General features: G+C 56.2%; 1 protein-coding gene across 1 annotated transcript in view; it reads left to right on the top strand.

Annotated features, from left to right (window-relative positions):
- Nucleotides 1–12,806: 12,806 nt before the first annotated feature.
- SPSB1 (splA/ryanodine receptor domain and SOCS box containing 1) overlaps nt 12,807–22,654 on the top strand; it is a 52,328-nt gene continuing 42,480 nt past the window's right edge. Inside the window, exon 1 of the mRNA XM_029230218.1 lies at nt 12,807–12,833. The gene's annotated coding sequence lies outside the window, so the exon portion shown is untranslated. The remainder of the gene's footprint in view (nt 12,834–22,654) is intronic.

Raw genomic sequence — 22,654 nt, 5'->3', positions numbered from 1 at the left:
TTTTGCGGGACGCGGGCCTCTCACTGTTGTGGCCTCTCCCGTTGCGGAGCACAGGCTCCGGACGCGCAGGCCCAGCGGCCATGGCTCACGGGCCCAGCCGCTCCGCGGCATGCGGGATCTTCCCAGACCAGAGCACGAACCCGCGTCCCCTGCATCGGCAGGCGGACTCCCAACCACTGCGCCACCAGGGAAGCCCCATTTGTTAATTTTTTAATGAAAAATTGTTATTATTATGGAAAATTTCAAACATATACCAAAGTTGTGAGAAATATAAGGTTCCCTCACCAGCTTCAAGTGTCAGCACACATACACACATACGTATGTGCACGCACACATGCCCATGCCCACACATACACACACATGCACACGCTCATCCTGGGTTATTTGGAAGCAAATCTCAGACATGATGTCAGTCACCTGTAAGTACTTTCTAAAAAGCATTTAGGGGAAGCATTAAGTCTCCAAGAGGTAGACTTTGGAGGGCAAGTCGGGGTAAGGGTACTCTTCCGTACTTGGAGCTGAGGGTCCTTCCTGGCGGTGCCGAGGGGACAGTGACTCACGGCAGGGGATCTGTCTTGTTGCCACCAAAGCTCCCACCCCCCAAAGCCTTTGGAAAGCTTCCTGCTGTTTTGTGTTTTAAAAATTCTCTTTGTTGCCCAACATAACAAATAAATGAGTCTGCTGGTCAGAAGACAGAGCACGCGGGCTCCCTGGGCCTCCCTTGGAGAAGCCACCAAGGCTGTGTGTCGTCCGTGTCCCCCCCACTGAGGCTGGGCCCTTGCAAGGCAGACATGGACTTCGAGGCAGGGCTGGGCGTCAGGGATGCGGAAATGGTCCGTCCACAAGCGCTGCCCCCACCGTAAACCCAAGCTGAACCGTCTTGAACTCCCCCTGTGGATGATGGTGGGTGGGGGGGCGTGTGGGAGCATTGGCCGCCCTCGGGGTGCCTCTGGGGAAATGAAAGAGGCGGTGGGCGATACGTGCCCAAGGCTGAGGGCGTAGCGCCTCGCTGAGTAGGAATCTAGGGTCGACCTAGTGACACGGTCTCAACAGCTGCTCCAGCTGTGAACAGCCCTCGCCAGACAGGCTGCTTGTGGCCACGCACAGCTGCCGGCTCTGCTCTCGGGACCTCTGACTGTTAAAAATGTTTCCTTGGCTTACGTTGCGTCTGTTTTCCTGCCGGGCAGGATGGAGGTGACGTTTTCAGGGTGGAGTTGGCAGGTTTGGTAACTAGTTGGACGTGGGATGTTAAAGAAGGGGGAAGAATTGTGGCTGTCTATTGGGGGGTCAGAGTGGACGGTGACCCTATAGCGAGGGCTGGGGGCTAAGGACACAGACGTGCCTTGAACCTGTCCCAGGTGGAAATGGTCTACGCCGATGTGTCCAGATGGCAGCTAGGCCTGGGGCTCGAGAGAGAGGCCTGGGCTGGAGATAGAAACTTTGGAACCTTCTTTTAAAGGGGGTTAATGCCATCAGCAAGAGAGCATTTGGCATGAGATGAAGCCTGCAGAGGGCCTGGAGCCCTCATACCTGGCATTTCCACCTAGAACCAGGGAAGAGACCCTGGCGCTAGAGCCCTCGGCCTAACGCTCCTGTCTGGGCCTGCCATGTCCGGGGAGAGTGTACCTCTGACAAAGAGGGTGTGCGCTGGGGTCTCCACAGTGGGCGTCAGGGTGCCCAAAGGCCATCTGGGGAGCTTTCTCTTGGCTTAGGGGTTTGATGCTTCTCTCCCTCTTTTCTTAATCATGGTAAAATGCACATGACATCAAAATTACATCTTAACCGTTTTTAAGTGTGTAGTTCAGTGGGATTAAGTACATTCACTTTATCCTGCGGCAATCATCACCTCCACCTCCGGAGCTCTTTTCATCTTGCAAAACGAAAACTCTGTCCCCGTTAAACACTCACTCCCCATCTCCCTGTCTCTCTCCAGCCCCTGGCAATCACCCTTCCACCTTCTGTCTCTGTGAACTTGACCACTTTAGGTCCGTCATATAACTGGGGTCATACAGGATTGCCCTTCTGTGACTGGCTCATTTCACTTAGCATGATGTCTTCAAGGTTCATCTGTGCTGTAGCCCGTGTCAGAATCTCCTGCTTTTTTAAGGCTGAATAACATTCCACTGTGTGGATGGACCACATCTTGCTTATCCGTTCATCTGCAGTGGACGCTTGGTCTCTGGTTTTTCATTGCTCTCCCTGAGAGTTACAGGCTCCAGGGAGGGGCCTCATTGTGGACCTTTGGGGTCCCTGTGGGGATGAGGAACGAGGGGCTCTGATGGTGGGCTTGGGGGCTCTTGAGCCGTCACGATGTGACTGGCCCAGCCTCACAGCCTGCTGCCCCCTCCAGCTGGTCAGAGGTAAAGTGAGGCCCCTTGTGGGGACTTGTAGGGACCGGGGAGCCAGGGTTGCAGCAGAGAGGGGGCCCCAGGGCTCAGGCTTCACTTGGCCGCGAGTCCCCAGAGGTGCTATCAGGGTGGGAGAAGCGGCCTCTGCAGCAGCCATCCAGCCTCTCGTTCCCAGGGCAACACACACCTGGCTTCCACTTCCTCACTTCCCTGGCACTTCTAGGTCTTCCCAGCAGCCCCTGGAGGTCACCATCCTAACTGCCCTCGCTCGCGAGGACCTTTCAGTTCACGTCCACTCGCCATCCCTGCTGCTTTGGTGCCGTTGCCCCTCTTTCCTGCATAGAGAGAGCTCTTCCCCCCGCCCTGGCCACTGCTGCGCCCCTCCTGGCCCTTCCTGCCATGCCTCCCTCACAGAGCCCTCCCACCCGCACGCACGGCCCCTCCTCACATCTCTCTCAGGCAGCCCACCATCTCACTCAGGTCCCGCTCGCCCGTCCCAGCTTCAGTCACCTGCATCTGTATCCTGTTGACCCCTCCTGGACTCTCGTCATGGGGCCTGACTGCCAAGTTTTCAATTCACAGACCAGAATTTCCCCCACGGCTCTGTGGAAGGTCAGGAACTCCAAAACAGGTCTCTTCTCGTGAGCTGTTATTGGACCGCTGGTGTTCATTCTTTCATTCAGACATTTTCTGAGCACCTACAGTATGCAGCCAGTCTGCTGGGGCTGAGGATACAAAGGATGGAGGCGGGGGAATCTCACTTTCAGAGACCTGTCTGTCTAGTGGGAGATTTAGGCCTGTCTCCCGTGATGACCTGACGCCAGGACGTAGGGAGACACTGACAGGGAGAAGGTGGCTGGGAGGCAGGTGGGTATTTCAGGTGGAAGGATGGCAGGTGTGGAAGGTGAGCATGGACCAGTGTGTGGCTGGAGTGGGGCTGAATGCAGGCAGAGAGGCTGGAGAACACCAGGAGATGGGCCTTGGGGAGAGGGGCCAGCACATTGGGGGATGCTCTTATGGGGAGGGTGAGGACATGGGGGGCTGCTCCCATGGGGAGGGGGAGGACATGGGGGATGCTCCCATGGGGAGGGGGAGGACATGGGGGATGCTCTTATGGGGAGGGGGAGGACATGGGGGTTGCTCCTGTCCAGGGGCTGGCACCCAGGGGAGGCACCTGGAGGGTGTGCTCTGACTCGAACTCCTCAGGGCGATGCCTGGTTCCTGTTGGCTGTCCTCACCTTCCTGGCCTTGGGTCCCTGCAGCGGGTGGCTGACTCTCATGGCGGATGCTGCTTCCTGCTGCAGTTTGTTCGTTAGGTCCTCACTAGAAATAGGCAAACCTTGACCGTGGAGAGGACTCTGGCCACAGCAGAACTGGTGTGTGTGTCGGAAGAGAACCCGTTTTCCTGCAGGATGCCTCCTCCCCTGTAGCCCAGATGCGGGAGGTGGAGGTGGAGGTGGGAGGGAGTGTGGGAGATGTGAGGGCAGGTGGATGGGCAGGATGGGCTTAGGGGCACTTGAGCACCAAGCTGGACACTTTGGACTGGATGGAGTCACCAGTGTAGGAAGAAGAGCCACACACAAGAGATCAGGTAGAGAAGGGCAGCATAAATGCAGGCATAGGCTGGGCTCAGAGCACGGTCACAACAGCCACCTAACGGAGGCTGGCTTGTGCGGGCGCACCCCCAGGGGCTGTGTGTGCGTGAAGTCACCCAGTCTTCATAACGTCAGTGAGGCCTGTAGGGCAGGTAGGTGCTGCCCCATTTTACAGATGAGGAAACTGAGAGGAGTTCAGGGCTGCCCAGGAGCTGGGAGCTGAACCCTGCAGCTTGGCTCTCCCGGGACTACGCCCTTCATCGTCAAGCTCTGCCACAAGGAAGGAAAGCAGCAGAAACGAGTGCCTGAGAGACAGGCCAGAGGGTCACACGTCTCCTGTGGCCTGATACATAGGGTGTAGCGGGCTGATGAGAGTCAGAAGTGGCTCCAGGTTTATGGGGAAATGGTGACCCCCCCCCAACAGAAATGGGATTGGTGGCTCCAGATTCCAAGAGGTCTCCATATGCTGATGTGCTCTGTGATATTGGCTGACTATGGGGGTTTTTTGTTTTGTTTTTAAAATTTATTTATTTATTTTTGGCTGCATTGGGTCTTCGTTGCTGTGCGTGGACTTTAGTCGTGGCGAGCGGGGGCTACTCTTCATCGCGGTGGGAAGGCTTCTCACTGCGGTGGCTTCTCTTGTTGCAGAGCACGGGCTCTAGGCATGCGGGCTTCTGTAGTTGTGGCTCGCGGGCTCAGTAGTTGTGGCTCGCGGGCTCAGTAGTTGTGGCTCGCAGGCTCTAGAGCGCAGGCTCAGCAGTTGTGGTGCACCAGCTTAGTTGCTTCACAGCATGTGGGATCTTCCCGGACCCATGTCCCCTGCATTGGCAGGCGGATTCTTAACCACTGCGCCCACAGAGAAGCCCCTGTGGGTTTTTTTTTTAATTGAGGTGAAGTCCACATAACATAAAATTAACCATTTTAAAGCGAGCAGTTCAGTGGCATTTAGTACATTCACCATGCTGTGCACCCACCTCCATCTAGTTCTAGAACGTTTTTCTCATTCCAAACAGAAACCTTGTACCCATTAAGCAGTCACTTCCCGTGCCCCTCCCCCAGTCTCTGGCAAGCACCACTCGGCGTTCTGTCTCTATGGATTTGCCAATTCCGTACATTTCCTATAAATGGAATCATCCACTCTGGGACCTTTTGTGTCTGGCTTCTGGCTAATTATGTTGGGCACAGCACATTGAAGTGTTCCCTAGAAGGAAGCTGGATTTCCCCTCCTGGCTCACTTGGGGGCTACTCAAAGGTGGAAATAAGAGCTTGTCTTAAAACATTCACCTGGACGAAGCAGGAAACTGCAGATACCTGCCTTTCCCCCTGTATCCATAGCCACCAAAGACCCAGCCACTGCCCTCTTGCAGCCAGTGAACTTTTTCATTGTTCCTCATTTTTTCCATTTTTTTTAAAACCAGGCATTTATTTATTTATTTATTTTAATTAATTTATTTGGCTGCATTGGGTCTTCGCTGCTGCGTACGGGCTTTCTGTAGTTGCGGCGAGCAGGGGCTACTCTTCGTTGTGGCATGCGGGCTTCTCATTGTGGTGGCTTCTCTTGTTGCGGGGCACGGGCTCTAGGCGTGTGGGCTTCAGTAGTTGCGGCACACGGGCTCAGTAGTTGCGGCACGCAGGCTCAGTAGTTGTGGCACACGGGCTTAGTTACTCTGCGGCACGTGGGATCTTCCTGGACCAGGGATCGAATCCGTGTCCCCTGCATTGGCAGGTGGATTCTTAACCACTGCACCACCAGGGAAGTCCCTCCAGTGAACTTTTAAAAGTGAGCACCTTACAACATCAACTTCCTTCTTACAGCCCATCAACAGCATCCGTTGCTCTTAGGGTGAATTCCTAAACCCGTGACGTGGCCTTCAGGGAGTGACCTGGTCTCAGGCTCACTTTGGGCACCTCCCCCTCCCCACCCCCACCCCATCTCAGGCAGCGATGCCACATGTGTCTTTGTGGACCAGCTCAGAGGCTGGGGGTCGTGGCGCTCCTTCTCCCCCCGCCGCCCCTTGGTGGAAGCTGTTTCCAGGATTGGTCTCTGACAGCGTTGCAATTTGGTGCCACTTTCAAATCCTGTTGGCCCGTCTGGGAGCAGAGCTTCGGCTTTAGCCAGGCACTTTCTCTTCCCCTTTCCTCCCAGTTTTCTGAGACCTGACTGTCTCTGTCTCATCTGCGGTGTGACCGAGAGCTTCCTGCCCTGCTTTGGGGCAGTGATGCCCTGACCAGTTCCGTGAACAGTGGGGCCATTTGCTCTACGTCCACCCTTGACTAGGTCCTCGGCCATGGTGCCATGACTGTGGGTGAGGAGACACTTTGTAGACAGGCACAGAGGCCGGGCGGGGGCGCGGGGAGGGAAACTTGCGCTGTCACTGCCCGAGAGCACACTGGCCCTGTAGTTGTAGGAGCCGTCTGACAACATTTTCCCGCCTTTTCCTCCCATTCTTGGGCCAACACCTAGTTGAGGGTATCTTGACTCCCGTCTGCTCTGTGTATGACTCTACCAGAAATGGTCTTAGTTTTTATCGAATGCCTCCCATGTGCCAGGCACTGTACTTTCTGCCATAGACGGATTTCTCATCCTTCAAACAACCTGTGAGCAGGTATGACCTCCCCATTTACAGATGAGAAAAGTGAGCGTCAGAGACATTTTCTGTGCCGCCGGAGGTGACCTGGCTCCGTGGATGATAGAAGGTTGGCCTGATCCACAGCTGTGTTCTTTCTGCTGTGACAACTGAACACCATGTCATCTATTGGGCACTTAATCTTTGCCAGACATCACGCTGGAGGTGTGGGATGCAGCCCCGGGCTCTCAAGAGGCTGGGGTCGAGCAGGTAGAGATGACAGGTGTGTGCAGGAAACACTAGCTTGTTGCCAGGTGTGCTGAGTGGGTGCAGGGGGCCTCCTGTGGCTGTCCAGAAGGGTTTGCTCTAGGCTGGGGGTTTTCACAGAGTGACCCCGAGGAGGACGGACTGGCTGTCACGAGGAGGATCACGGGAAGACCCTGAATGCCGGGTCCAGGGGTTGTCAGTGGGTACGGGGTGACCTTGCATCCCCGCCCCCATTTGCCCCAAACGTTGCTCCTGTGAAGCGCACATAAACAAGACACTTTGTCTCCCTTTGCTGTGGGGTCAGCGCTCTGACCGGTGCCTCTTAGGAGCATCAGGTCAGTGCCCTGGTCCTTTTGCCTGGATGCACTGGGTGCCCACTGGGCCGATCATCAACCGTCTGCTTGGCGATTTGGCTGCAGGTCTGACTGAGGTTGGGGTTTCTGGCTGGGGTGGTGCTGCGCCTCTGTGGCCCTGCACCTTCCCTCGGGAATGGGGGCTGATGGGGAGACCCCGTGAGCTCCCACACCCATGGTGGGAAGGCCGCACGGGAAATGGGCCTCGATGGTGGATCTGCCTGTTGGGTTGATGCCAGGGAGCCTCCTGCAACCCCAAGATGAAACCGAAAATTCAGAGGAAGGCAGATTTTCAGAGGGGAGCGGCCCTGCCAAGTGCTGGGGGCACCTCTGTGGATTTCTGGAGGAGGGAGGGGTTTTGCTTGTCTGAGTGTCTCAGTTTGGAGCTTTTAAGAAGCTATAATGAGACTGGTTGCCCTGCCTTTGGGAAGCTTGGCAGGATCATCCTTAGGGGCAACACCAATGTGAAATCTGTTCTAATTACATATAAATTATATATAAATGTCAGGGTTCCTTTAAAAAATCTTCCTCATCTTTGGAGAAGTGTGAGGTTCAAACGATAGGGCTTTCCCCCACCATGCCCATTCCTTGCAGTTGGGCCAATTTTGAGCCGTTTTGTATATTTTATATCTTTGGCTCTTTGCCCCGCACCCCCTGCCTTGTGCCCTCCAAGGCCCCAGAAAGCCCATCTTCCTCACCATTATGTCACTCTCAGGGGTGTCTAGACAGCTTGGGATAAAGGGTTTTTAAATTCCTTCCTCATTTACCAGTCTTCCCTGAATGCCCCCTCTGTCTCGGCTGCCATAGTGCCCGCACTGGAAGGTGTCCAGACAGCGCCGACCCAGAAGCAGTGTCTGAGCTGAGTCCCGAGCCATGACTGGGGTGTTTCCCCCATCCGCACCCCCAGGGTGTCTCACTCTGCTGAGGTTTTGCTTTGCAGTCAGTGTTTACATGTATTTTTTAATGGAAAAAAGATTTTTTTAATAAATTTATTTATTTATTTAATTTTGGTTGCGTTGGGTCTTCGTTGCTGCACGCGGGCTTTCTCTAGTTGCGACGCGCAAGGGCTACTCTTAGTTGCGGTGTGTGGGCTTCTCATTGTGGTGGCTTCTCTTGCTGCGGAGCACGGGCTCTAGGTACGCAGGCTTCAGTAGTTGCAGCACGTGGGCTCAGTAGTTGTGGCTCGCGGGCTCTAGAGTGCAGGCTCAGTAGTTGTGGCACATGGGCTTAGTTGCTTTGCAGCATGTGGGATCTTCCCGGACCAGGGCTTGAACCCATGTCCCCTGCATTGGCAGGTGGATTCTTAACCACTGTGCCACCAGGGCAGTCCTAATGGAAAAATTTGAACACAGGTAAGAGCAGAGGCCAGTGTCTGGAGCCCCCCTTCTGCATCACACTGGCAGTGGGCACCACCCAATCATTAGGCTCAGCTGTGCGCAGGAGACATCCTCCTTTCTGGACAGATTGGGCTGAGGGATGACAATGGAGCCCCAGGAGGGTCAGATGGGGCTCTCGTGCTTTGGGGGGTTAAAACTGTGCTCTTGTTTCCTCGGTGGCTCTGACAAGGGGCACTGGGCGTTCCGGGACCCCCTGCTCGGAAGGCTGTGCAGGGCTCTGTCCCATGCCTGTGTGGACACCACCTCCCCAGCCCCCGATTTCCCGCAGAGCCTCAGGGATGCCACACAGAGCAGGGAGACAGGCCATTTGAACGGAGCACTTCAACTTTTTTCTTTTCTTTTTTCTTGAGCGGGGTGGAGTTTTGTACAAGGCTTAATTTGGGGGGAAAATCATGGAGCTGCGAAAAATAATTTTGGGGGCCACTCTCCTAGAGGCAGATTAGGGGTGGTCTTTTCCCACCCAGTCCTGCCTCTGCCCTCCCCGCAACATGCGTCAGTAAACCTGTAGAAATAGATAAAGGTCGGGACCAGGGTGAGCTGCAGCGCCCAAGTTGGTTCTGCCCGAGTTACCACGTGTTGGGCACAAGACGTGGTGTTGGGCACACCATGTTATGGGTTTGAGGATGGGATCTCTGTTTTCTTCCCAGGATGGTGGGTTTGGAGCCTCTATGGGGACTTTTCTCCTTGGATTGAACCACACTTCCATCCTAGCCAGATAAAATAGCTGTGTTCAGACAAAGTAGAAAAGTGGGGCTGGCTTTCCCTTCTTCAGTCACGGGGAGCCTCTTGAGGACCAAATGTTGTGTTGGTGTAACTGCTCCCCCTGAATTTTTTGTAAGACAAAGCAGGTAGTACCCAACCTTTCTGGATATTGTAGCAGTGGGAGGCTGTCTCTTCGAGGCTCAGAGAATAAACCGTAGGAGCTAATGCAGGATTCATTTCTCTGCAGGTGGGAACCGAGGTAGGGGGATTGCAGTTTTCCTGAGTCCGTAAGTGCTGGTAGCGATGTAGGCAGGTACGATCATGGAGGTTTCTTGGGCAAGCAGCTCATGAGCTGAGTTTTGCGGACTGGACGACCTCACGTCTTGTCATCTCATGGAAGCAGTGCGGTTTTGGAAAGAATCTATTGAAAGTTGCTCAGGTGGAGTTTGGGGCTGTGTGGAGGATACCAGGGTGAGGTGACCAGGGACAGTGAGTGCCAGTTGCTCAAACCGGGCTCGAGGCTGTGCGTATCCCCAGCAGACGTGCGCACATGGGCCACTCTTTCCTCCTGTGTTTAGACCAGTTTGCTTAATGTTTACTGAGCATCTATGTTCCAGGCACCGTTCTCGGCACTTTCCGTGCATTGACTTATACTGCTCCCAAGAACCCCGTTGAGTGGGGGTTATTATGCCCATTTTACAGATGGGAAAACTGAAGCACACATAAAACATCAAATCATTTGCCTGGGATCACACAGAGCCAAGAAGTCGAGCTGGACGCAGACCCAGTCTGTGCTCTGCTCTGAATCACTGCCCCACATGGCCTCAGGGCGTGGGGAGGCTCCTGATCTGGCGGGGATGGTGAGTGGGTCAGGAGGCAGCAGTCACTGGGAGACCGCACAGTGGCAGTTCTGCGATACGGGTGTGCCTGGGGTGCTCCGGGGGGATGGTGGGGGAGAAACCTTTCTGGAGGAGAGAAGCCTTAGCCAAGCAAAGGAAAGGGCCCATGAAGGGTGCCCCAGGTGGAGGGGGCACGAGAGTCAAGACAAGGAGGGGAGAACGGGTTCACGTGATGCTGCAATGCGGGGTCGAGGCAGGTCCAGCCTCGCCCTGCTGTGTCGCCATGGCCGGCCCTTTGCAGTGGAGGCTGAATTTGCCAAGTGTCATTGGTGAGGCAGGGAAACAGGAGATCCTGAGTCTTGACTTCTCCCTCCAGGAGGGACCCAGACAACTTGAAAATATCCTCATACGTCCACTAGACAGTTTCAGTGTCTCTGCTGAGCTGTGAGTAGGCTCAGCCGTGTCTGCTGAATCCTCTCTCTCCTGCCCCCTTAAATAAACGAAATAGTCCCCCAGCTCGGAAAACTGGGGCTCCCCGTCCTGGAAGCGGCTGTCCTGGAACCCTCCTAAATGGTCCTTGTCAGCGTCTTGACCCACTGCCCACCTTCTGCACACCCAGAGGGGCGAGATCCGAAGAGTGAGCCCTCTTTGGCTTCAGAAGCCAAAGGAGAGGGAGGGAAGTTCGGGCGGTGAAGGACAGGACCCTGGACACACGCTTCTGCTCTTTTTCTAGTAAATCCCATAAAGAATTTCAGCAGACTACTGCCCCCTTGCTGGGTTTCCCCTGGCCACAGTGGGGCATAAGTCTTCTTACATTGTCATGTTTTTCTCTGAGAAAAAATCAGCCTTAAGCATCAGACTTTAATTACCTTCCCAAGGGACACTTCCTGTAGATATTTCCAGTGACAAGTGGCTGAGGTTGTGCTCCTAAATAAAATTAGGGTTTTAAACTGGGTCACAAACTCAGATGGCCCCAGGAAAGAGCTACAAATGAAGCAGCCAGTGGAAGGCTATAGGGTGGAATGAGGACTGTGGCAAAAAGCATGCGTGTGTCCTGTAGAAGCGGGGGCCTCTCCTACCCAGAGATGTGGAGTCCAGGGCACTATAGCGTCCACTTCTTTCTCCCCTAAGAGAAGCCAGGCATCCAGATTTTTTTTTTTTTAAGTAGGCAAATAACTTAAATAACTTAGTGGGTTTTTTGTTTGTTTGTTCTTAAAGAAACAACACAGAATAGAATGTTTGTGCCCTTTCTGTACAGATGAGAGGGGCAGGGCCAAGGAACCCAGTGGAGTCACACAGCTTGGGGCTTATTTATTTACTTATTTTTGGCTGCGTTGGGTCTTCGTTGCTGAGCGCGGGCTTTCTCTAGTTGCAGAGAGCGGGGGCTACTCTTGGTTGCAGTGCGTGGGCTTCTCATTGCGGTGGCTTCTCTTGCTGCAGAGCACAGGCTCTAGGCACACGGGCTTCAGTAGTTGCAGCACGTGGCCTCAGTAGTTGTGGCTTGTGGGCTCTAGAGCGCAGGCTCAGTAGTTGTGGCGCATGGGCTTAGTTGCTCCGTGGCATGTGGGATCTTCCCGGACCAGGACTTGAACCTGTGTCCCCTGCATTGGCAGGCGGATTCTTAACTACTGCGCCACCAGGGAAGTCCCCAGCTTGGGGCTTAGGGCTCTGGGACTAGACCTGTACCTGCTGGCACCTGACCTGTCCCAGTTCCCACTTGGCTGTGCTACAGCCTGGGTAAAGCAGCAGGGCTGGGAACCAGCTCAGCAAATTCCACTGCACCAAGAGGGACAGAGCTCCACGGGACAGACCCTAAGACAGTCACATCGGTGCCCTCCTTAGCTCCCCAACGAAAGTCACCTTCTCAAGAGTGAGCATTTACGGCTGCCTCTCTAGCGCCAGGCACAAAGAACTTCCCCTAGATTGTCTCTGGTGATCTGACAATGCACCTGGCACGTTCTGTAATCCTCATTTTACAGATGAGGAAACTGAGACCCGGCGGTTCAACTCACTGGAGGGGGTGGGATTTGGAAGTGAGCCTGACCCTGAGCCTGGGCTTATCACCATTGCCCGTGTACAGTAGTGAGAAGTGCATTTCACCCTCCACCCGGTGCCAGTGGACTCACCCTCGAATGGCGAGGCGTTCTCATGCTGACCCACCCCCAGGGCATCACCTGGACTTTGGAGAACCTGGCATGGAGATCAATGCTGCCCTACTTCCCTGTTCCTTCTGGACAGGAACCTGGAGAGCATAGGCAGTTCCACCCACAGAGGGACGGCTCCTCTGCTCACAAGGTTGCTGACTAATTCTCTTTGCAAACGGTTCAGTTTCACATGCTTGAGTTTCCAGTAACTACGTGGGTGGATTTGTTTCATTTAAGGGGAAAACAAAACAAAACAAAACATGGAGGGGGTTTTCTTTCCCAAGAAGAGGACTCACCAGTTATGGGTTTACTGCGTGTGGCTCCGGGCATCCTGGTGCCGATCCGCAGCCAGCGGGGCCTCTTGCCAGGCGGGCTCCGAGGTGGGAATCGCTTAGTCATTTACCAGTGGGGACCAGGTGCGGGAGGTCAGGGAGGTGCAGCGGCCACCGGGTCCTGCAGCCTCTTCCCCGTTCAGCCCTGTCCCGCAGGGTCGGGGAGGGGCACCTGGGGAAGGTGCCAGGTGAGACAGCCGTCCTCGCCTGCCCTGGGACTGGCTGCATCTCCCAAGGGACTGGGCCTGGGAAAGAGACACTGCCCAGATGGCCAGGCCACCTGCTTCAGGTGAGTTGGAGATGGTGGTGTGCCCAGTCACAGTAGATTCTTCTGGGGAAGGGTTGAGAGGCAGCCCCCAGGGGCAAGGGGTGTGTGTGTGTGTGTGTGTGTGTGTGTGTGTGTGTGTCTGCCCACACAGGCTCCACCGTGTAATGTCTGCATGCCAGTTTGGCGTGGCCACTGGCCAAGCAGAGCAGACTTGCATTGAGGTTGGGTCCTGGGGCTCCTGCCATGCCAGATGGTGAGAGGGCATGGGCTGTGGCAAAGGGGCTGATCAGTGGAGGGGCCATCCAGGTCCTCAGAGAAGTCGCTGTTTCCCAGCAGGTCTGGGAGCGTTCGGGGATCTCAGAGCCCACACGTGTCCCTGTGCCTCAGAGCACAAATGCAGGCGCTCTGCTGGCTGGTGTCTCTGGCCCATGGTTTCTTCTCTGGGGGATGCCGCCCCAGAAGCCGCATCTAGTCTGGATGCAGGGGCTGGAGCAGTTATGAACCTGGCTTCGGAGTCAGATAGAGGTGGCCAGAGTCCTGCTGTGGTACTTCCTGCCTCTCTGACCTGTGCCTCAGTTTCCCATCTGTGAAAGGGGGGTGTCAGAGGACACCATGGCTGGAATGGGTTGACATGGGTGAACTGCCAGGTGCTGTCCTTTCTATAACTGGGCTCCAAGGCCTGAGGTGGGGTGGGGCCTTACCACCCATGGGCTTTCCTGTTCCGAGGAGGGAACATGCCTTGGAGTTTACAATCCTTAATCCTGGCCTTTGAGAGCTTGCTCCGTGTGCTTTCTGGAAGGGAAAAAGGGCAAATATACTGATAACTGTCAAACAATATCATGTTAGGCATCGGGTAATAAAGGCAATGAGAGGTGAGTGGAGTTCTGGAGGATTTTGATGAGGTCAGAAGGCGAATCCAGGAAGACTCCCTGGAGGAGGTGACACTGAAGCTGGCCCTTCAGATGTGTAAGAACTAGAGAGAGAAAAGGAAGGGAAGAAGGGAAGTGATCTTTCACTGGTGGCAGGGGTTGTGCATATGCTTAGGAGCTTAGATGGTCCCCAGTGTGCAGTAAGCGCTTAATAAATACCATCATCGAAATCAACAGGACTCCAGGGTTTTCACTTTAGGTGTCTGGTGTTTTGTGTCTGGTATTAGGTGTCTGGTATTTCAGTTTAGGTGTTTTTATAGATGTGGGAACTGAGGCTCAAAGAAGCTGAGTAATTTGTCCAGGATCCAGGGTGGAAGACAGAATACAAACTCATCGCCGTCACAAGTCAAGAGGTGAAGTGTGTGTGTGCGCGCGTGCACGTGCACAGGTGCGGGGTAGAGATTTTCAGGCCGCTGTGTGGGAAAAGACGGTTTAGAAGCCGCGTGTAGCTGATTTCCTGTGGCAAAAGGGGACCGATGTTTTTTTGAGCCCTCACAGATGTGCGGGCTTCTCGGGTGGATGCTTTTTATTCTCCATTGACCTTCCGGCCTCTGTCCATATGCCGGGCTCCGTCCTGCCCTGGTCGCACAGACAGGAAGCGGGGACACAGGCGAAGGCCTGAGGGGAGTCCCAACCGTTGTTGGGTTTTTGCGCCCAGGCTCTTCTGGGACTTCCCGGTGCCCCGGGCCTGTCCTGGAGCGTCCGGGGTGGGTGGGAGGGTCTGACCAAGCGTCCCCCGGGAGCCAGCGGGGAGCCAGGGGATGCTGTGGAAGGTCGCACCCCTGACAGCCAGGTGGGGACCACAGGAAGCCTCTGCTCTCCCTCTTCCTTTCCGGGAAGATGCGTGTGTATGTGTGTGTATATGTTGGGCGGCGGGGAACTGGCGCTTCCTGTGGCCTGGTGAGGGCGGAGCCCGGGGGTCTGGGTTGATGCGGTGAGGGGTGAAGATGGACGTGGGAACCCAGAGGCCCTTGATGCCCCTGGTCCTCGGCCAGGGGGCGGCCGTGCGTGCCTCCCCGAGTCTGGCCCCGCTGGGTCTGCGCCACCCATGCAGTCCATTCCCTGTGGCCCCTGCCTCCTTGTGCTCCCTCCCCAGCTGTGTAGGCCCTGCCTGAGGCAGCGCGTCTCCAGGCAGCGGTGGGACAGGAGGTAGGACACGAGGCCCTCCGGCCATGTTCCTGTTTGTCCGCAAGGCCACCCCCGCCTCTACTGTCCGGCTTCCAGCAGCCTGGGAAGACCATGAGTTTTGATTCTGGCTTTCGTCCTGGAGAGGTGACTCAGCCTCCTTGAGCCTCAGTTTACACGTGTGTAAGAATGGGCGTGAGGCTCATCACGAGGACGAAAGGAAGGACTTGATTACCTGTGGCTGCTGCCTCGGAGGCCGTTGTGTCCTTCATTCAGAGAATTGATCTTTGGTCGTCTGGCAGTTCGGACGGCTTGCCCAGGTCAGTGTCTCCGCCGTGCTCTGGACACAGCAGGGACCCCTGAGGATTTTCCGTCCGTGGTGGGGACAGTCACGTGAGCTATAATCATAACACGGCCTGGAGGGTAGGTAGGGACTGGGAGGTGGGAGCTGAGCGGATAGCGCAGGGCGGACACCAAGCAGCAGCGGCACGTGGGCTGCAGGCAGACTGTGGGCCCGGCAGGCTGGCGAGAGAGACGGACGGGGCCACCACGGCCAGGTGCCGCTCGCCTTGCCCGTGGGACACGCCGCGCCTCCCTCAGGGCAGGGCTTCACCCCCAGTGGCTACTCCTCACCTGGGGCCTTGGACTGCAGGAGAGGAGGCCGCCTGGAAGGACAAGGACAGTGCGGCCCCCTCCCCCCTCGGGACCCCGGGCGGACGCTGTCCCCCTCTGAAGTTGGGGAGGAGGTGGGGGCCGCCCGGGGTTAGGAGCTTGGTGAAGTCCTGGCCTGCGAGGCTGATTGTGAGTGGGGAGAAGGCCTCAGGCGTCCACCCGGGTCAGAGAGGGGTCGCAGGGGCCGGGAAGGAGCAGAGCACGGCTGGATTTCAGTGGCAGCAGGTGATGGATTTCCTGGGGCTTTGACGCGCAGGCTCCCCCCAGGCCCAGGCGTGTCTGGTGTGGTTTGGGTCAGGGGTGATGTTGGTAGGGCCACTTCTCGAAGGGCGGGGCTTCAAAGCACTGTCCAGCCTGGTGGGCGGAGACAGGACAGCCCAGTTGGAGCGACCTCCTGAGTCCACACCCGCTGGTCCTTTGGCCACCTGAGCTGCTGCCTCTCCGCCTTTCCTGTCCCCAAGCATCCACCCCCAGACCTCCTGGGAGGACCCTGGCTGGGCCTGGCCCTGGGCTGGCCACCTGCCTGCCTGGTCCTGGAGTCGGAGGTGGGACTCTCAGAAGGGTGGAGAGGAATGCATACTTCAAGCCCATTGGGTCGGGTGACTTCTTTTGGAAGGTAAGCCAGACTTACCTGCTCAGGACAGGGCCAGAGTTCTCTGCCAAGGCTTCCAGATGTCCAGGTTGGTGTCTGTTTCTCACTGTTTCTGGGCACCGCCCCCCCACCCATCTTTGGTTTCTCTTTGCCTCCCTCTTAAATTTACATGGCGGAAACCTCCTTCTATAAATATTTACTGAGCACCCGTTATGTCCTGGCCATTGTTCTAGGCAGGGAGGTTATAGCAGCAATAAGATAGATTGGAGGGTGATAATTAACCATTATTATTTCTCGGCCAGGACTGCCCTCTGTATGTTGGGTGCATCTCTGTCTTCAGGGTCCACCTGTAACACCTCCTCCCTCCCTCCCTCCCTCCCTCCCCCAGCCAGGTGGATTCACCCCATGTCACCCTGGGAACTGGTGATACAGAGCTGGGCCTTGGGGTTTGTAAGGAATCCAGGAGGGGCCGTGGGCATCTTGGGGGATGTGGTGGGAACCCCTGAAACACCCTCCAGGGCGAGATCTTGGTTATGGTCAGGTCCTGGTGCCTGCCTAGCGCACTGGCTGGGACCTGGTGGGGCCTCAGTGGGAACTTGTTGGAGGAATGAATGAATGAATGAATGAGCTAGGCAGCCTCTTCACTGGCCATGGGAAAGTTAGCATCCTTGATCTAATCAGCTCACGTTAGCTCAGATTCTTTGGACTGTCTGTCTCCACGAGGGCGGGGGCTCCCTCTACCTACTTAGGCAGCCTGGCACCTAAGACAGTGCATGGAACACGATGGGGCTGAATCAGTGGATTCGTTTTCAGCCATCACTTTATCCCGGCTCTAGGGGCTGACTGCACCCCTGTGTGGCTGCCCCGCACTCCCACTGATCACGCCCTTCCTTTTGACGGTGCCCTGGATGGTGGGCTCCATGTCTCTTGTTTCCTTGTGGGGACTTTTCATTTATATCACTGGTGTTTTTGAAGCCACACCTCCCACCGTGGCTGGTTTTCGTGGAACGGGATTACAGGAAGCTCTGCTCATGAAAGATTGGCGTGACCGGGAGGGGTCAGGCTCCAGTGGAAGACCGTCCTCACCTTTAAAAATAGTCATCTTGCTTCTCCTCTGCTCCATTCACGTCTGAATTCCTGAGTCTCTGACCCCCTCCCGAGGCCAAGGCAGTGGGACCGGTAGCAGTGTAATTACAGGTACTGGAAATAGTCCTATTTTCTTTTGAACCTTCTTCTACACACACACACACACACACACACACACACACACAGCTGGAAAAAGCTCTTAAACCTCCTCAGTTTAGTCTACAGAGGCATCACAGGCAGTGGACCTTAAACATTTGCATTCCTTGGGCTTAGCCAATTCTTTAGAGTGTCGAGTTTCTGGGTTAGTGGTACATGGAGGGTGAAGCCAGAAGTCTTGACAAAGAAAGCATGTGTGTGTTTAGTGGCATTCCAAATATCCTGGATGGCACAGAATGGCCTCCAAGTACCTGGGCCCTTTCTCAGGGGGGAGCAGGCCCTGCACTTGATCTAAACTCCCCCGACCTGTTAGGCATCACCTTGGTACCCGAGAGAGAGGTGTTTCAGCAGTTCGGTTCTCAGACCTTTAGTGAACCCTGACTCTTCAGCCAAAAATGGGTAAGAGAGCTGTTCCAGAAGCTCATGAGCCAGTGCGGGAGACAGACACGGGCCGCTCGTTGATGCTGTGTTGCGTCACGTCTGTGACCCATCAGGAGGAGGACTCAGCATTCTGTAGTGAGCCTCTGATTGTACCTGTAACGAGCCCTGGACTTCAACACCAGCCTGATTTCAGCGATGCTACGATGTGAAATCACGCTGAGTCGTGAGAGACAGGAATGGGGGCATTGTCCTGGCCAGGGGCCATTGCCGAGTTCATGGGAGAGGTTTGTTCAGCTGCAGCGGGTACCTTGGGGGACAGTCTCTGGGCAGAGTGGGGCTGGGGGTGCGGCAGCAGCAGCAAGATCAGTGCCAGTGGGCGCCGCTGACCAAGTGTTCACTCTGTGGCCCTGTCCTGGGCCCTCGCTGTTCATTTATTCACTACAGCCTCTCACCCTCTGGGGGAGCAGCCACGATGAGTCTGTTTCACAGGTGGGCGAAGGCCATCCCGGGTAACTCACACCTAGGAATAGCGTCAGGCAGGGGATTTCAGGACCTGCTCTTCCTGAGCTCCCGTCCTGTGAGGGTCATGAGTGGCTCTTTATTAACGACCCAGACCCTTGGGGCTCAGTCCCTGGTGCCTGGGCTCCTTCTTCTTTGTCTTGGCCCTACTTCTGTAGCTTGTCGTTAGCGAGCGCTCGGTGTGTACCAGGCACTGGGATGCATGTGTCCCAGCATCGTCCAACCCTCAAACCGTCCCTGTGAGACAGATGGCTATTGTCCTTGTTTTACAGCTGGGGAAACTGAGGCCCAGAACATCTGAGGTCATAGCTGGGGAGGGGTCAGAGCTGGGATTTGAACTCCGGGTTGTCAACTCCGAAGCCCATGCCTGTCTCTCCCGTCCACAAGTTGCAGACAGATTCCCGTTTGTTATTCTTCCCCAGTTTGTATCGTGATTCGACCTCTTGGCAAAGTGGGATTTCAAAGTCCTGACTTGATGTTGATCGAGAAGGGGTTTCTATGAATAAGACCCAGGGTGGCACATGTTTCTCAAAGCCTTGTGAGAAGTGGCATATATGCCGGGGAGAGATGTGCTTCTGAGGTCCTGGGCCGAATTCTGGAGAGGCCAGGACCGCCTCTGGTTCCACGGAGTATAAAAAGTGGCAGAATAACCCGGAGGGTGAGGAGAGCTAATGCAGGCGGGGGTGTACATGCGGTCCGGCCCCTCCAATGGTCAGCAGGTCGAGCTGCAGCGATGGGCGGCCCCCGTGAAGGAGGGGCGTGCCGCGTTGCACCATCAGACACCTCCAGCCCTCCCCCCCCAGCCCTCCCCCCCAGCCCCCTGTCCTTTGTTGTCTGGCTGCGTCAGACGTCTGGGTTTGCAGGGAGGTTCCTGAATGGGCCTTGGAAATAGGTCACTCCCTTCCCGTGCTGCCGGCACTGACCCACATGTGACCTTCCCCATGGTGACAGTGTCTGGCCGTCATTCTTTGATGCTGTCTGTGGAAGGGGAGTGCATGTGCAGGGGCGGGGTGGCTGCCCCTCCCCTCTCTGGCCGTCGAGGACTTTGTCGCGCCTGCGGCAGCGCCTGCCGGATGCGTCTGCCAGTGGCCCTCCTTCCCTTGACCATATCAGAAAGAGGAAATCCACACTCCCGACCCTCGGTCTGAGCATCCGACCTTTTCCGCTCCCTGAAGTGCCCTAGCTGGGCTGGCAGCTTTGACTGTCTAGATGGAACAGACTAATTCCTGCTGGGCTGAAGCCGAGGGGATGCTCCTTCCGCAGAATCGCTGGGGTTTTTCTGTTTCTCCCCCTGGCTGGCCTGGGGAGCCATCCCTCAGAGCCTGCTGGCAGAGATCATGGTGGGTCTTGGAAGAGGCTTGCTGTGTGGCCCGGGTGCAAGGCTGACCCTGAAGGTCCATGTTTCGACATTGCCTGGTGCCCAGAGTCAGTGCTGGGCAGCATTGCCCCTCCCCTGGGCCTGGAACCCTGTCTGCCACAGAGAGCTTAACTTGGGCTTAATTTTCAGGCTTCATGGAACCCAGATGTGCACAGAGCAGAGAAGGGAGAACACCAGGCCCATCTCCCTCCAAGGAGGTGGTTTCTTTCTCACACCTGGCCGCCCCTGGGTTTTTGGGCACCAGGAGCCCAAGCTGGGCAGATTCTGGGGAAGTGGCCTTGGCAGGTCCTTAAAGCACCCTGGACCTCAGCAAGACAATTGATGATGTCCACACTGTCGACATCCCACTGCTGGGCTCCCATGGTGCTGAGCAATACCCTTCTGCTGCAGTGCTAGCAGACGGCAGGGGCTGAGCGCCAGACCTCGGAACCAGGGGACCTCGGAACCGGGGGACCGTGGACTTCTTGCCTCCCTCCGCTCGGATTCTTCCTCCCTGTGGCCAGTGGGAAATTCGGGGGGACTTTTCCTGCAAGAAGGAGAACCGGGATATAGACCCCAGAGAGGGGCTCACACGCAGGCTTGATGTATGCCAGCTCCCCTCGGCCCCCGAATTCTTCTCCGGGGCATCCTGGTTGCCCCATTCGGTCACAGTTCCTAGGTTTTCTTCCATTTCTTTTCTCCTAGGTTTTCTTCCATTTCTTTCCTCCTAGGTTTTGTAGGCCATATCTTTTTTGTGTACCAAAGTAGGGGGCTGAATCCCTGCTGGATAATCACACGTTCATGCTTTTCTTAACTAGTTGGAGTGTCGGATGCAGTTGAAATAGGCTCCAGGTGGACGGCGCTTTGCAGGTACAGCACCAGCACGTAGTGGGGCTCTCAGCAATTCCTAGCATCAGTGAATTGGCCTAATTAGCTTTGTCACATCTGCCACCCTCCTCTGTAGCGGGTTCCACTGCGATTCCGTTGCTCAGTGCGTAGTAGGTCCTCAGTGAGGTTTTGGTGGGGAACATCCCTTGTGCTGTCTTCGGTGGTGTGTCTTGGTGCCCAGCCTCGGAAGGGTCAGCTTGGAAGGGCTTGAGTCCTGGATGCCGTGTACCCAGCAAGGAGGCCAACCCCGGGTGGGGATGGGCAAAGTCAAGACAAAGGCCCGGTTGTGCCCTCGGAGAAAACCCAAACCTGAGTTTCCCTGAGGCCGAAACTGCCAATGCCCGGGCCCGCCTTGTTCCCATAAAGGGAACTTTGTGTGTGGTTCCTGGCGGTGGAGAGGCAGCCAGCATCACGCCCCGGCGCCCAGACACTCCCTGGGAACGGGCGTGACCGCCTCGGAGCCACAACTCTCTGGGAGGATAACTCCTGTGACCCCTGACCTCTTAGAGCCAACATGGGGCCAGACAGTGTCCAGACAGTCGTGTTCGGGACAAGTCTGTTCTCCGTGTCTCGGGGCTGGCATCGTCGGGGCCAGACCAGACACATTCTTTCTTGGAAAACCGAGTGGGTGAGGGCGGCAGGGACGAGGCTGTGATGGGAGGCATGTCGTGAGCCGGTCTGTGCCAGCGGGCAGTGGGGGGCCGCGGGAGCCCCGTCTGGGAGCCAGCCCCCCACCCCGCCGGCTGCTGCCCCCTGAATGGAGGGCTTATGTGGACACTGGAAGCTGGGGCCCCGGGGCTCGGGTTGTATAGCTGGCAGAGCTGCTTCTGCTCCCGGGATTTCCAGCAAAGAGGAGCCGGTGCGGGAGGAGGGAAGGGACCGAGGCTGCCCCTGTCTCTGGGTACCAGCCGGCCGGGCACACTAAGGATGGTTTGGGCTGTGAAGGAATGAGCTCTTGCCGTGTTTGGGGACTGAGTTCTCAAGGAATAAAGGGTCTGCAGGTCAGTTGGAGGAAGGTTCCAGAGCAGGTCAGGGGCGGATATATGGATGCCTGACCACCCCCTTTAGGAAAGTGGTGTAGGAGGGGACCCTAGACCCTGCTTCTGTGGAGCATGGTGGTGAGGGCAAGTGGCTTCTCAGAACGGAAAGAGCCACTCTCATTCAACAGGTACTCCCTGAGCACCTACTATGTGCCAGGCGCTGCTCCAGGCCCTGGGACACAGCAGTGAACAAGACACCTGTCCTCATGAGGCAGGTGCTCTTATAGGGGGACAGGTCCTAAGCAGACAAGCAAGTGGATGTCATTGGAAAGTGTGGAGGCAGGAGTTCTGGGGGCAAAGAACGGTGGCCATTTAAAGTGGGGTGGCTGGAAAAGGTCTCTGTGATGAGGCAACCCGAGCAGAGGCCTGATGGAAGTGAGGGAATAGCCATCTGGGTACCCAGGCTCAGTGTACCAGGCAGAGAGGGCTTGGGAAGTACAAAGGCCCTGAGGTAGGAGCTTGGCGTGTGGCAGGAACAGCCAGAAGGCCAGTGAGGCAGGACACAGCGTGGGAGGGTCGGGGGGAGGAACAAGGAGGTGCAGGAGGTGGGGCTGTGAGGCACCTGCTTCTCCCCCTACCCCAACCCCGAGCAAAACCACAGGGCAGTCAGGGCAGAGGAGGCTGGTGCTGCGGCCAGGGAGGGAGCAGCGAGGTGGTGAGGGTGGCCGGGTTCTGGAGAGATTGATGGTCCGGGTTTGCTCCTGGACGGGCTTGGATTTCTGCCCCTTCATCACACACAGTGTGGCCGTGGATGAGGTGCACCACCGAGAGGCAGGGTTGTTCCCTCCTTCTGCAGACATTATCCTGCTGTGTGCCCGGTGAGAGCAGCCTGGTCCCTGCCTGCAAGGATGGTGGGACAGGTGAGAAAATCAGTAGTCACAGCATCTCTCCACCTGGACTGAGCGGACTGAGGGCCAGGGCTTGGCTGTCCAGCACATATCTGAGGAACACGTGAACAGACGGAAAGAGCACACGGGTACAACAGTGTAAGACACAGCATAGAGGCATTGAACTGACACTGGGGAGAGGTTGGGAAGGCTTTCCAGAGGGAATCTGAGTCCAATCTCAAAGTACACATGGGAAAAAGCCTGATAAGA

This window comes from Monodon monoceros, unplaced genomic scaffold (genome assembly GCF_005190385.1).
Source record: "Monodon monoceros isolate NGI ecotype Baffin Bay Population unplaced genomic scaffold, NGI_Narwhal_1 Super_Scaffold_18, whole genome shotgun sequence".
Lineage (NCBI taxonomy): Eukaryota > Metazoa > Chordata > Mammalia > Artiodactyla > Monodontidae > Monodon > Monodon monoceros.
The sequence above is the reverse complement of the archived record's forward strand: the minus strand, read 5'-3'. Positions and strand labels throughout refer to the sequence as shown.